Here is a 15,575-nt window from a genome sequence, read left to right on the forward strand (position 1 = left end):
TAGCTTTGTGTCTGTGTGTGTCATAATTTTGAATGATTGAAGATGGGCTCAATCAATTTTTAAATCTGAAATGGGTGAAAGTGTTTGATCTACTACTGGCGCACTTTTGTTGTAAACAACTATCAGCGCATTTTTAAAGAAGCCATGCCTTCCTCTGAGTTCATACGTTGGCCATGGGACACAAACTAAGGAGGTAGCAACAGGATGGTGCCTTGTGACTACACTCTATTTTTCCCCTTCTCCCCTGCTCTTGAAATGATCTGGTTGGTTTGGGGTGTGACTTGATCAATTTTGCCCACCAGGAAAAAAACAACAACTTACACTTGGGAGTAATGTTTTAAAAAACCTACTGCTTGCATCATAAAGGCCAGCATCGGTGTGATCTGCATCAAAACATTTACAAGAGCAAGTTACATTGTTAGGAAAAATCTCACAAAGCAAGCTTTTAAGAGACACGGATGACTGGATGTGAACTTTAATTCAGTCTAAAAAGAAAACAATATATTCATTCAGATACGTCACTTCATCCTTGTAGCTTCAAATCCCATCAGGCTTATCCCTGGATGACTAGAGCATTGTTAAAGGAGCAAAAGAAAATTTCATATGCAAAAAAATGGTTATATAATATCTGATAGAAATTGATCTGTACTTAAATAGCTCAGCAAAGAACCTGGTCTCTTAAAATTTGGTACGGTCCCCCCCCAAGTAAACTGATTAGCAAGTATGATTCATTATATTTAGCACACTTTCTGCAATGAGACATGTGCGAACATATTTGCTTAACAGTAACAGTAGTCAGGCAGCAGAATCACTTACTGTATGTGTTAAAGCAGAAACTGGACAACCATCTGTCAGGAATGCTTCAATTTGAAATCGGTCCTGAGTAGGGAATTAGACTGAAAAGCCTGGAGGGCCCCTTCTGACTCCGTAAGTCCATGCTCCAGGTTTCATTGGTCAAAATCAGAGTTCTCCTTTTTTTTTTTTAAAGATGGTTAGGTGGCTGTAAAATGACAACTTAATAACAATTGCATGATATTTCAAGTAATTCTATTTCTACATCTGTTGATTATTTTTAAAAAGAAAAAAACTCCTCCTCTTTATCTTCTCCAGACTTTCCCAATCTCATTCCTACCTTCTCTCTCAACCTTTAGAGCCTTTAGTAAGGAGAAGTGAAGCTCTTTCATTTCCATCATCCTTGCCATCTTTATTTTTCTTAACTGTTCAGAGTTTTGGGGACCTGGGCAGCATATACATTCAATAAATTATTATTATGGTTGGTCACATCATCAACCAGATGTTCAAACTGGATTTGGCATTTTTATCTATCTATTGAGTCCTTCCTAAGGGTCTGCGGAACTGGTGGAAACTTAACAGAAAGTTAAAGTTTTTAATTGCTGCCCAAGATTTTTTGTTATTGAACCCAATGGGCTTATAACCACTGGGATGATCATAGTGAGTTTATGCCAGAATTGTTCAGTTTCTATTTTCAAATCTTGATAGTGATCTTCTCTAATTCTTTATCTTCTACTCTGCTGTCTCCTGGTATTGACACATCACTTTCTTCTTTTTAATCATAGTTAAATCTGATGGTTATAAGCCAAGATCATATTTAGAAATCCTACAGTGTTTTCACCTTCTTGTTTTTAACTACTTTTCCAACTCTATGTTCCCACCAATATTTCATTACTGGCACATGATAATTTTTAACAGATGTTCCAATGAATCATTTTAACAACTATGTTGTGTTGTGGTTTATAATCAGGTGTGCGATCTTCTTGCATGAATTGAGCATATGATTTACTGTTTCTTCTGCTTCTTTGCACAATCTGAATCTTTTAATTATTTTTCCCCCAAATTCTGGCCCTGATTGCATTAGATTGAATAGCTTATTCATGCTCTCAAGACTGTATATTTTTAGATCGGTTATCCATGTGTGCATAGCTAGTGCTTTAACGTGAAGGAAAAATAGACCCTCAAGTATGAACGCTAACAGCATGATAAGAAATATAGACAATCAAATCTTGTAGACAAGCCAAGTGAATTGTGACATGAACTGTTATCAGTGTGTTCCCCTTTCAAGTGGGATGTTTGCTGGGCATCAAAGATGACCGCCCTGGTATTCAGCTATACATATTTGAGGGAAAATGTTTGGCATGACAGCATCACTCTCTATCAGAAAGTAGGTATTCTTTGGAGATAAGAAGCACATAGAAACAGATGTGATGTGTGTCTAGAACTGCTTGTATATATAAATTTGGGAGGAGTGTGTGTATGAAAAATGATTTTGAAGGAGTTTCAAAATAGCAGCTTGTTATATTTCTCCCTGAAGGGTATGGATTTCATTTGGAAATCCCTCCAGCGAATGGGCAATGTTATGTATCCAGGTGAAGAGAACACATACACACTTACATAGCAGTCACCACCAGGGGTCGTTGAACTGTAACTGTTTTGGTGGGAACCCAGTTTTGGCGGGAAACAGAGGTTCAAACTGATTGGCTGGCTGCTCACCTGGCCAGGTATAAAAGGAGGGCAGGTAACCCCTATTCCCCAGTACAGTCACTTCCACCTAATAAAGATCTGCCATGCTGTACTCATCGTCTCGGTGTCCTTCCTGGCCTCCAGAACCCACTACACAACAGGCAATGCCACGATTTGAGGCCAAATTGTTCTTTTGAGCAAAAGAACAATATACTGTATCTGTCAATTTTTCAAAAGCGAACTAATTTTGGACAAATGAAAGAGGCGGTGGTAAGACCTCTCCTCAAGAAGCCTGCCTTGGACCCGGCTGTGTTGAATAACTTTCGTTCGGTCTCCAACCTTCGTTTTCTTGCGAAGGTTGTTGAGAGTGTGGTGGCGCATCAGCTCCCTCTGGTCCTGGATGAAGCGGATTATCTAGACCCGTACCAATCGGGCTTCAGGCCCGGGTACAGCACGGAGATGGCATTGGTCGCGCTGGTGAATGATCTCTGGAGGGCTCGGGACAAGGGATATTCCTCTGTCCTAGTCCTATTAGACCTCTCAGCGGCTTTCGATACCATCGACCATGGTATCCTGCTGCGGCGTCTCAGGGGATTGGGAGTGGGAGGCACGGTTCTTCAGTGGTTCTCCTCCTATCTCCTGGGACGCTCGCAGTCGGTGTTGGCAGGGGGGCAGAGGTCGACCGCGAGGCCTCTCGTTTGTGGAGTCCCTCAGGGGTCGGTCCTCTCGCCTCTCCTGTTCAACATCTACGTGAAACCGCTGGGTGAGATCATTTGTGGTTTTGGAGTTGGGTATCATCAGTATGCTGATGATACCCAACTTTTCATTTCGACCCCAAACCACCCCAGTGATGCCCTCGACGTGATGTCCCGGTGCCTGGAGGCGGTCCGGGTCTGGATGGGGAGGAACAGGCTTCGACTCAACCCTGACAAGACTGAGTGGCTGTGCGTACCGGCATCTCGGGATATTCAGGATATCCCACCCCTCACTATGGGGGGTGAGTCATTACCTCCTGTAGATAGGGCTCGCAACTTGGGAGTCCTCCTAGATTCACAGCTCTCCTTAGAAGACCATATTGTAGCTGTGACTAGGGGGGCCTTTGCCCAGGTTCGCCTGGTGCGCCAGTTGCGGCCCTATCTAGACCGGGATGCCTTACGTACGGTCACTCATGCGCTCGTGACCTCTCGTCTTGATTACTGCAACGCTCTCTACATGGGGCTACCCTTGAAGACCACTCGGAGGCTCCAACTGGTACAGAATGCAGCCGTGAGAGTTGTATTGGGAGTTTCCCGATACTCCCATGTCACACCTTTGCTCCGCGAGCTGCATTGGCTACCAGTTGTCTTCCGGGTGAGGTTCAAGGTGTTGGTAATGACCTACAAAGCCCTTCATGGCATGGGTCCGGAATACCTTGGGGAGCACCTGCAGCCGGCGTCAACTTCCCTCTGCCCAGTACGCTCCCACAGAGAGGGCCTCCTCAGGGTGCCACCGGTCAAAGAATGCCGACTGGTGGCCCCCAGGGGGAGGGCGTTCTTGTGGGTGCACCGGATTTATGGAACCATCTTCCGGTCGAGCTCCAGATGGCGCCCGATCTCCGCTCCTTCCGGCGCGATCTTAAAACCCATCTCTTTAAACAAGCTGGCCTGGCCTGATGGGACGGGGTGGGATTTTTATAAATGAATTTCAATTTTAATTTGTATTAATTTATGGGCATTGTTTAATCACGTTTTAATAATTTTAATTTTTGTATCTAGTTTTTATGTATTGCCCTGTTCACCGCCCTGAGTCCTCCGGGAGAAGGGCGGTATATAAATTAATTAATTAAATAAATAAATAAATAAATAAATAAATAAATAAATAAATAAATAAATATTTGTCAGAAAACTGGCCCTTCTTTTCTTATTCAGGTCTAAAAGTGCCAGTCTTGAATCCACTGTTTGAAAGCAAAGAGACAAGGACCTTGGAAAAATTCAAGAAAAAAAACTCATGCAGGCCCCAAAAGGTACGACTGGGACTAATGACTTTTCATATCATCCATCAAAAGCTGAAGAGAAAACCTGTGCTGATTACTATTATAGGCACAACAAAATATAATAATTTTAGGAGATCCCATAAATTGTTGAAGGGGAAATAAGATGTTAAATAAGAATGAGCTAGAATTCCAGTGAACCAAGAGCCATCTATCTCTATTATTGAATGTTTGCTCTCCTCATCCTCACCTCCACCTCCATTATTCTGTTGCCTTAGTCTTAAAGGGATAGAAAGCACAACAAGACTGGACTGAAGGTATATTTGGCAAAATTGGAGCAGCCTTCCATTCAGACCAAAGAAGAAATATGTACAAACAATGAGTGAGAGCTAGTTGGCTATTCTAAATTGAGGCCTGAATCAAAAAATATTTTTTTCCAAATGCCTTTGCAGTATTTTGAGTATCTGCATTGTTTACTTTGGAAATACTAAGAAAAAGAAACTTAACTAAATTTTGGAGAATCTTCAAAAATGTAAAATTCTAGGAAGAACCAATCATCCATTTGTCACCTGGACTCAGTTGAAAATATTTTCAAAGCACCAGAATTTGTGTTCTCTTTTCCAAGAGGTTGAATAAGGTAATTGGTTTTTTTTCCTGAGTCTTCATATCTGTTCAACTATCTGAAAATCTTGTATCATCCAGCTTATTAGAACTGCACACCGGTAGTAATTGTGGTCTAACAAACAAACAACAACAACATACATCCAGTAAATTGAAAAAGGCAACTTAATCTATGAAGACTAAAGCTCTATTTAGTCAAAAATCTTAATTAAAGGATCCCAGCCAGATGTAGCCACAACACACTGCTGGTCATGTTCACTATGCAATAATTACTGTATTTTATCTTCCATTTATCTTTTTCACAAGTACAATTATCAACCCAGGAGTCCTCCTATTTATACCTGTGCCTTTGTTTCAGAAATGAAGAAATTTCCACTTGCCTTGGTTAATTTAACCTATCAAGACAGTTTTGAATGGTATTTCCATATTTTCGAATATTAGCTATTCTTCCCAGCGTTGTGTTACCTGCAAATGAGAGAAACACCACCTTCACCTTTTCATTAACTTCATTAACAAAAACAGAAAAGACTAGAAGATCCAGGACTGATCTTTGTGGTATCCTTTCTCAGATTTTATAATTAACATTGTCCAAATAAGATTTTAAAGCCAGCTGCATCTCCACTTAATATCATGCCACGCTGCTTATACTCAGCTAGTTTTCTGATCAGCATGTCATGGGATACCTGGTTAAATGCTTTCCTGGAGGCATTATATTTGATCTTAAAAGCATTCCCACTCTCTACTAAGGAAGTGATCCAATGAAAGTATGAGTTACATTAGCCTTGCAACATTTGCATGTATCTAATCTATCCTGACATTTGGTCGATATTCTCTTCTTTTAAGATGCTTATAAATCAATGCTTATATAAAAAAGTTGATCTTACAAATCAAATAATATTGAAAACATTCATTGTTTTAGGTTTCAGTGTCAAACACAACTGGTTTATTATAGGTTCCATTTTTTCCCTTTTTTTTTTTTTTAAAAAGAGGGAAGTAGACAGGATTTGTTCTCCACAAGGCATCCTGTACTTCACCAAAGGAAGTAAAGGAATTCTCTAAGATAATATAGGAGGCATCAAGCAAGAACATCAGCTAATTTCTCACGACCACGAATGCAATTCACCCGGCTCTGGAGATATAAACTCATTCAGACAATCCTGCAATCACTGCTTTGCCACTGAATTGGGTGGATTCAAACAAGAAGAGATCAGTGCTCAGCACGGGTGGTGGCTTTCTGCATTTCTTTCTCATTTGGCAGCAACTATATATATTCTTTTACGTGAGGAATCCCACCGTGAGATATTGAGAAGTTGCAGGTGCATTTTTTTTCCCCCAAGGCAAACCTGTTTTGGTTTCCAGGTGGCTTTATAAAATCCCCTGACTTATGCAGAATGTGAGGCACTGGTTATATTTCACAGGATGATGGACGATGTTCTGCTAAGGTTGCTGTTTAGACATAGCAGGACAGTTAAATCTTGGAAATGAAGTATTATTTGGGAGAAAAAGTCCTTGACAAAGTGCATAGGCAGTCTCTGAAAATAAATACTGTTTTAGATGAGAAAAGAGCTTATTTTCAGCACTGAGGAAGTTCTTGGTGTATAAAAAATACCCCAATCCAACCCACTGTTCTGGAAAGTAAAATCCTTCACAAGAGGCCATACTTTTGCCCAATCACCTAAACCCCAGATTTCTGGTGCCTCATGACTAGTGTCCAAACTTTTTAAATAGATTGAACTTCAGTTAAACAATTACCTTTTTTATGCTGCTAGCATAATAAATACTGCTTTGCTGTCCTTAGTCTTCTTTCCCTTCCCCAAACCTCATTGTCTGCCTCTTTCCATATTATATTATATACTGTTTCCTCCTTCCCATACAACTGAGCCCAAAATTTCTGTTGCTAAGTGAGACATGTTTTAAGTGAGTTTTGCCCCTATAAGTGAATCACTGCAGCTGTTAAATTAGTAACAAGGTTGTTAAGTGAATCTGGCTTCCCCATTGACTTTGCTTGTCAGGAGAGTTATAGAAAATGGTCACATGACCCCGGGACTCTGCGACGGATATAAATATTGGTCAATTGCCAAGCATCTGAATTTCAGTCACGTGACCCTGGGGATGTTGTAATGATTGTAAATGTGAAAAACAGTCATTAAATCATTGTAACTTCCAATGACTAAATGAACTGATGCAAGTTGAAGACTAACCAATAGTTTCTGATCACACCACTCCCCACTCCTTCCCCCAAGGACCTCACCCAACCGACATTGTTTCCCATATACTTCACAGCCACCCACTTAGCCTGCTTGGTCAGCTAGACATGAGATCTCTGGAAACTGAGGTTTTCTGCTGAAAGAACCCTCTGGAGCCGAATGCCCGAGGCTAGTTTAACAAAAAAGGGCTGCATAGCAAACATAGTTTTGACATGGATGGAAAGCAATAGTCCCAAGGATATCACTGCTATGATACTTGCTGCCTTGCTCCATCTACCATATTGTCCCAAAAATCTTCTGTCTCATTTGTACCATGCAAAACTCCATAGTTCCTATGCTTGGCCCTGTCTTCCCACCTGGCCCTCCAGCAGGCCTGCCGCCTGCTGACCCCACCCGCAATGGCCCCCTTCCCCCTCCCCCCATGCCTCTGCCTCCACCTGCAAAATAAGACACCCCTGAAAATAAGCCCTAATGGGTCTTTTGGACCAAAAACAAATATAAGATTTGGACTTATTTTCGGGAAAACACAATAATGGTAGCTCTGGCCTTTCTTCATTGGCAACAAATGCTTTAGGAGTAGAAAAATATGTGAGTGAGGCAATACCATTGTTTTGCTTTGTGGTTCTCCCTTCTCTATTTTATTTATTCATTTATTTATTTCTCACATTTCTGAACCACCCATTTCTCTCAAAGACAGAGGGAGGCTTATACAGATGAACTATAAAACCTAATCTATAGATTTATAGTTTATCTTATTATCACATTACTGAATATGGTGTTCTGGCTCTTAAGCTGCTGGAGAGTCCTTGGCCTGTGTGAAACAATTAGTGATTTTCAAAGGATATTAACCAGATTCTTCAATGAGACCTTCATTACGTTATAATATAAGTCCTCCCTCCCACCCTGGCAAGCTCCACATTATATTCATATATACTCAATACAGGTAGTCCTTGACTTACAACAGTTTATTGAGTGACCATTCAAAGTTAAAAAGGCACTGAAAAAAAGTCATTTGTGACTGTTTTTCCACACTTATGACCGTTGCAGCAATCCCCTGGTCACATGATCAAACTTTAGATGCTTGGCAACTGACTCATATTTATGATGGTTGCAATTTCCTGGGATCAAGCAATCACTTTTTGCAACCTTCTGGCAAGCAGGTTCAATGGGGAAGCCAGATTCACCTAACAACCATGTTACTCACTTAGCAGCTGCAGTGATTCACTTAACATATTTGGCAAGAAAGGTCGTAAAATGGGTCAAAACTAACTTAACAATTGTCTTGCTTAGCAACAGAAATTTTGAGCTCAGTTGTGGTCGTACGTCGAGGACTACAGTTATCAAAGAGTGTATAGAAATATGAATATGAATATGAATATGGAGAACCATTGTGCCCATCATTAAAATATAACCAGAAGCCTTTGCAGTACTAAGGGCTATAATCCAGATGTTCAAAGGACGGGTGTTTTTTTTAAGTGAAAAGGTGACAAATCAATAGAACAACACCTGAAGAGGACTCAACTACTTTTATTATCTTTATCAAATAATATAGCAAATATAACTGCTTTCTGCCCTGTATCACAAGCTACAAATGCTGATAAGATTGATTTCCTTTCTGGTGAAAGAACAGAAACAGCTTCATTGTCCTCTTTTGCTCCTGAGCCTATTCTACAAGGCTCCATAGCTCAAACGGCTTTTCTTCTTGATTTATGCTTTTGATTTCACTTAGTATAGGGAATGTTTCAGTATAATGCATGATTATTTCTGATTGATTGGATGGGGGCAACAGTATTTTAGTATATAAACATGCTGGCTTGTGTAGAATAGCTTGAGTATGTTTGAGCTCTGATTGCACTTATGGGATATCAGCCATAATATGTCAAATGCAGTATGGCTGTAACTAAGATGGTTAATTCAGATTATTCTTTATCTTATGCAAACGCCTCAACTGACCAAAGCTATAATAGGCATGGAAAATAAATATTCATGAGCCTACTTGCTGACTTGCAGTATGGAGTGTAAGAGGAGTAAATGATAAAGAGCATGAATGAATAAAGTTAACTAAAATAGATCATTTGTGTGTTTGTAAAATTAAGAGAAAGGTGAAGGATGCAATAGATCTGAATAGGTTTGCCTGATTTTGTGGAGAGCAGCTGATGCACGTGTGCAAGAAAATGAAGGCGTAGGTTTAATCATGAATGAAAGGCTGAAATGTCTATCAGAAAATATGAATTAAATCTCATGTAGGACATTCTAAGTTTGTAAGAATTACAGAAAGGTAACAGTTGTAGTTATGGATGAGGTTCCATGATAAAGTAGACATCTCTGAAGGAGTAGGGATGGCTTTGTGGCAGAGATTGATGACCCAGATTGCCCACTTGCACTTTGGATGGTTGCTCCTTAAGAGGAGACCATAGGAATAAGAAGAGATGGGATCAAGAATGAATGGCTACTAAGAGAATATGAACAGAATACAAGAGTAAGCAGTATGAAAAAAAAGTGTAGTGAGATGGCTTGGTCATACAAACACAATGAATGTTGTTGAACAATTTTATGAAAGAAGAGTTAACGGAAGGGGAAGCATGGAGTTGACGAGTTCCTGAAAAAGAGAAGTTTGGCATTGAAAGTACAAAAGGCTGTGTGGATGGTTTGCAAAGATGGAAAGATATGGAGAGGTATAATGAATAGTGCTACAAACTACATTTAATCAGAGCTCACTTCCTTTTATCGCCCGCCTTTAATTTCTTCTGCTTATTACTCCCTGTTCTTTGCACATTAAGTAGAATTGCTTGTCCTGAAAGTGGATAGCTTATGAGTACGGATGGGTGTTGGACCTCACTTAGAATAAAGCAGAAGGCAATTGCTGTGTTTTCACAGTTAAAATTTAGATTTTTGTGTTGAAACAGGTATCCTACTCTCTTAACTGTAATACTTTGTGTTTTATCGTCCAGACTTTCTCTCATCGAGTAATCTTGGGTAATGTTCCATTGTTCCTTTCAAGTTGGGCTATGCTCTTTACTCCACTTGCCCTGAGATGAAAGAAAATGAAGTTTTCATTACTGTTTGTCTGACACAAAATAGATAATTCCAGGTGGTTTGCTCAATATATGTATTATCTATATTTACCTTCTGCATGTATGTTTTACTATTAGCCTAAATTTAGGAGATGAAGCAATGGAAGTTTCTCTCCTTTAGAACCTAAAATGCAAGTATTTTTTTTAAATATTTACTGATATGCTTGAAACTATTATCTGAAGCTTAGGATTGTTCCCCTTTATCAAATGGTACATTTGCAATGAAATATTGGCACCATTTTGGCAAATATTTATTTTTTCCACAGCCAAGAAGGATTAGTAGTCTTACAGCACTATCCCATGCATGTCTACACCAATGTTTGTGCCAATAGGAACAACTATCATTTGTAAAATACTTATTGCGTTGCAATAAAATGCAAAACCTGTATTGCAAAATGGGATGTATTCAGAAGTAACATTTAGTTCAGGGGTATCAAACTGGCAGCCCACGGGCCGGATGCATCATGCACGGGCCACGCCCACCCCGGCTCCGCAAAGGCGAAAAACATTGTGTTTACTTCACAATACATCATGTGAAGCGATTGAGTTTGACACCCGTGATCTAGTTTAAAAGCAACAAATTTAGCATTGAAGAGAAATTCAAATGGAATTTTATACTTCACAGGGTGATTTCTTATCCAGGGAGTGCTGAGTAATCTTTCTTTCTTTCTTGATTAAATTTAGGGCTAGGTAAAGGTTCCCCCACACGTGCGTGCTAGTTGTTTCCGACTCTAGGGGCCGGTGCTCATCTCTGTGTCAAAGCCGAAGAGCCAGTGCTTGTCCGAGGACGTCTCCGTGGTCATGTGGCTGGCATGACTAGACACCAAAGGCGCATGGAATGCTGTTACCTTCCCACCGTAGTGGTCCCTATTTTTCTACTTGCATTTTTATGTGCTTTCGAACTGCTAGGTTGGCAGAAGCTGGGATGAGTAACAGGCGCTCACTCTGCTACGCGGCACTTGGGATTTGACCCGCCAAACTGCCGACCTTCTGATCGACAAGCTCAGTGTCCTAACCTCTTTATATTTTGACTAACAAATATTGCGTAACAGGAAATATTTGGAGTGCTAACATTTCTTATCTTGATTTGTATATTTAGTGGTGTTGTATGGGACTTTTTGTTTTACCTTAAAGATATAATGAGATGGATCTGAATCATAGATTGTCTTATTTCCTTCTGGGCTGTAATATATATATTTTAAACAGAACTGCTAAATTTTTTTAATTAAGACATTTGAACTAAGATACTGATACTGTATACTGAGCAAATTAGGTTAACCAGTATAGGCGATACATTTATCAGGTTGTTAACTCGTTGTATTATCTTATATATATTCACTATATTTTTCTTTTACCAATTTTATCCCAGATAAGATCATGTATTTAAATGTGTTTTTAATTGATATGGTCGTAAGACTAATCAATTAATAAACTGTACTGTACTATACTATACTATACTATACTATACTATACTATACTATACTATACTATACTATACTATACTATACTAAACAACATAACATAACATAACATAACATAACATAACATAACATAACATAACATAACATAACATAACATAACATAACATAACATAACACACCTTACTGCTGTCACTTAACATACAGTACTTCATCAGACATAAATTTTATTTCTTTTTCTTAATTGTTTACTAAAGAGTTTTTAATCTTCTTTGTCTTCACTATAGCAGTTTTTAAAAATGTAATAGCTGAAATGTATTTTTAAAATAGTACCATAATTATGTTACTATGGTACACAATCTAAGTTCTTTTGCCACAGTGATGTTCAGTATAGATCTTTGGAAATTTAATTAAACACAGTGATAAAAACAAGAAGAAAAGAATCATGTTACGTATAAATAATTGTTAAAATAAAGCGGGTTTTTTTGCTTCTTTTGTAAGTAATTCTGAAGAAGTACACCATAGTGTTAAAGAAATTCAGGTATGCCATTAAGCATAACAAAATAGGACCTGGGTGGTACCCTCCATGCCTGCATCTGAGACAATAATCTTGAACCCATTTGCCACAGAAGAAAATCTTATAAATTTAGCAAAAAAAAAAAATGCTGAAGAAATATTACAGGACTATATAATTCATACAATGATGGCTGTAGCAAAGAGCTCCCACAGCCCATAACCAAAATATGGCATTTCTCATCACAAAATATAGCAATGGTGCCTAGCTTGGACAGTTACAAAAGTGTTCTTAATGCGAATTAATGGAGAATAAGTCTAGCAAACCTTGCTGGCATGATGGCTATATATTACCTCTAGCAAATGGGTGGCAGTAGATTTCTCCTTACCAGTTGCTAGGAAACCAAGGTGAGACAGTGTATTGTGCTCATATCTCACTTATGGGCTTTCTACAGATATCTTATTGACTAGTGTGGAGGCATGACTCTGGAATCAACAGGGCTTTGACAGTAGATCAGTATTTTTGACACTAAAAATGCTGTGAAATATAATCATTAGGAAGAAACAGTTGCATGTAAATGTTTAAACATTCCATGGTCAAACTGTACATCTCAACAAATACTTAAGTGAATGGAAGTTACCGGTACAAAATTAAACACAACATCTTTCTGCAATATAAACACATGCTTACTATTTATGTGCAGCCATTTACGGAATTAGAATAAGGAAACATTGACTATGATGGGTTAGGCTGGTCTTTGAATTGCTTCATGAAGATAATTCATTCTTGCAAAAGAAATTTCTAAACACTTAGCAATTTTAATAGTGACAAACCAAAGAAATCTGTGCTAGAACAGCCCCAAACTGGTCAACTCTATAAAACAACTCCACTGCAAATGACCTCTTGAAAAATTCACATGTCTGTCAAACAATGTTGTTTATACAACAGTGATCCATGTGGAAGAGATGACAGGTTGAATCTTTTCTCTAACCTCATCATCTAAAACCTGCAGAAGAAAACTTTGATAAGCCTGAATCCATATTCATTGTTTTTATCCTGAAACCATAAATGACTACACATAAACAGTAAGCATGAACTCATATTTTTCATAAAGCTGTTTATGTTAACCTTTTATTTTATTTATTTATTTATTTAATTAGATTTCTATACCGCCCTATTCCCAAAGGACTCAGGGCGGTTTACAGGGCAGCATAAAATACAATATAAAAGATAATATAAAATTAAAATAAATTTAATTAATTAAGCCCAACAATTAAAACAATATTTAAAAAGCTAAAACCCCTTCAGTCCAGGCCTGATAGATCGAAAAGCCAGGTTTTCAGGTCCCGGCGATATGAACGCAGGTCAGGGGCGGTCCGGAGTTCCACAGGTAAATCATTCCAAAGGGCAGGCGCGCCCACAGAGAATGCTCTTCCCCTGGGAATAACCCGCCGGCATTCCTTAACCGGCGGTATCCTGAGAAGGCCCTCCCTGTGGGAGCGCACGGGATGAAGGGAGCTTGATGCCGGCAGCAGGTGTTCCCTCAGATAACCCGGATCCAAGCCATTAAGGGGTGAGGAGAAAGGGAGAGGTTTCCAAGCTGAGCCATGCTGGCTCAGGAATTCTGGGAGTTGAAGTCCACGAGTCATAAAAGAGCCAAGGTTGCCTGCCCCTGATCTAGAGCTTCATTTAAATCAGTGTTGCCCAACCTTGATCACTTGAAGATGTTTGGCCTTCAACTCCCAGAATTCCCCAGACAGTCAGAGTTGAACTCCAAACATCTTGAATTGTTCAGAAATATTGATTTAAATGTACAATTTAACCAGAGGTTCCTAAACTTTTGTGTGCAATTGAAGGAAAGACCTATTTTGGGAGGATCATGATGATGTTTATAAATTAACAGATATGGACTAGAAGGAAATAAGTAGTTCTTAATGGATCTATTCATTTATATCCTTTGCATTAAAAAGCTTGAGTGTCAATAAAATAAAATATAGCATCAGCAGTATATAACAGTCTATTATTTGTCTCTCTTTCAGAATTTCCTACTACCAGCTTCTTCTGCAGTTACCGTGTTTGGCATGCATGTTTGCCTGTGAAAATGACCTGCTGGAACCTCATCAGGGGTAAACCGTGTGTAACACAAACGGTTTCATCATAAGAACCTTGGCAACTGAATAGAGATTGCAGTAAGATCCTGAGATACGGCAGAAGCAAAGCATATGTTACAATGAAAATGCGGCCAAAGGTAATTATGAAAGGAAAGAGTGGAAGGAAATAGGATGTGCAAGGAAGCTTCTGAATGCCAAACTGAATTGCAGCAAAGCTAGGCAACCATAGCTGGGGTTCCAAAAATTGTCAGAAACACTAGATGGCAGCAAAGAGACAAGGAAAAGTTAACTCTTTGTGTCATCTGGATTTTAGTGTTCCAGATCTGGCAGCTTTTAGCAAAGATATTTGATGCCTGACAATTTGACTCCACCTGTAACACAATACATCTTTTATTTCTGTTAACAGGAGAGACTTGTTACTTACATCAAAGACACAAAAGAATTCCTGGGTAGATATTTGCCAATGAAGAGTTTATATTTCTTGTTTGAGGACTGAACTTCCCTTTCCTAATAGCTCTGTTACCCTTGTTGGGATTCTAACTGTAGATCTCCCACTATCAGCATGGAGCATTTCTCTGTTAACATGTCTCAAAGCATCTCTTGCCATTCAGTCCAGGTGAGAACTGCCCTATATTCTTTCACAGGTTCCTGTGCAAGTTATAAGCAAAATTTAAAGAGCAAAATCCTGTGGGAAGTGGGGGGGTGTCTGCCTGTATTTCCAATGGGACTGTATTTGGCTATGGCTGTCTGTTGAGGAATTTCTAAGCCGAAAACTTTGAGGCCTTTCCTCAAAGTCAGCAGCACCCCTTCCCTAGAGAAGGAAATATTTTGGGGGATATTAAAAAGGCAGAATATTATATTTCCCAAAGGAATAATGGGGAAAAAATCTTAAAAGGCAGAAACTTCTCCCTCTCCCCCAAGCAGAAACTTAGCAGGCCAGCTCTGTAGAAATGCAGATTTGATAATCCTATTCAGAAAGACTGGGCCACCTATTCATAAGCAAAGTGCCCCAGAAAAGGGTTGAGCTGATGGGATTAGGAAAACAAAGTCTCCAAGGAACATGAGCTTTAGGAGGATTAACCCACCACCATTAGAATACCAAAAGGGCACACTGAACCCCAGGTCAAAGTTCATTGCACAGGAATGGGAAGAGCCTCAAATACAATGCCACAGGAACAGGAAC

At 39.3% G+C, this 15,575-nt stretch overlaps 1 long non-coding RNA gene across 1 annotated transcript; it reads left to right on the plus strand.

Annotated features, from left to right (window-relative positions):
* The first annotated feature begins 738 nt into the window (after window positions 1-738).
* LOC310638680 lies at window positions 739-14,843 on the plus strand. Its single transcript, XR_014492155.1, has 3 exons — window positions 739-927; window positions 14,321-14,529; window positions 14,799-14,843. It is a non-coding gene; the product is annotated as an uncharacterized lncRNA (long non-coding RNA).
* Window positions 14,844-15,575: the final 732 nt, after the last annotated feature.

This window comes from Vipera ursinii, assembly GCF_947247035.1.
Source record: "Vipera ursinii genome assembly, chromosome: 3".
In the NCBI taxonomy this organism is placed as follows: domain Eukaryota; kingdom Metazoa; phylum Chordata; class Lepidosauria; order Squamata; family Viperidae; genus Vipera; species Vipera ursinii.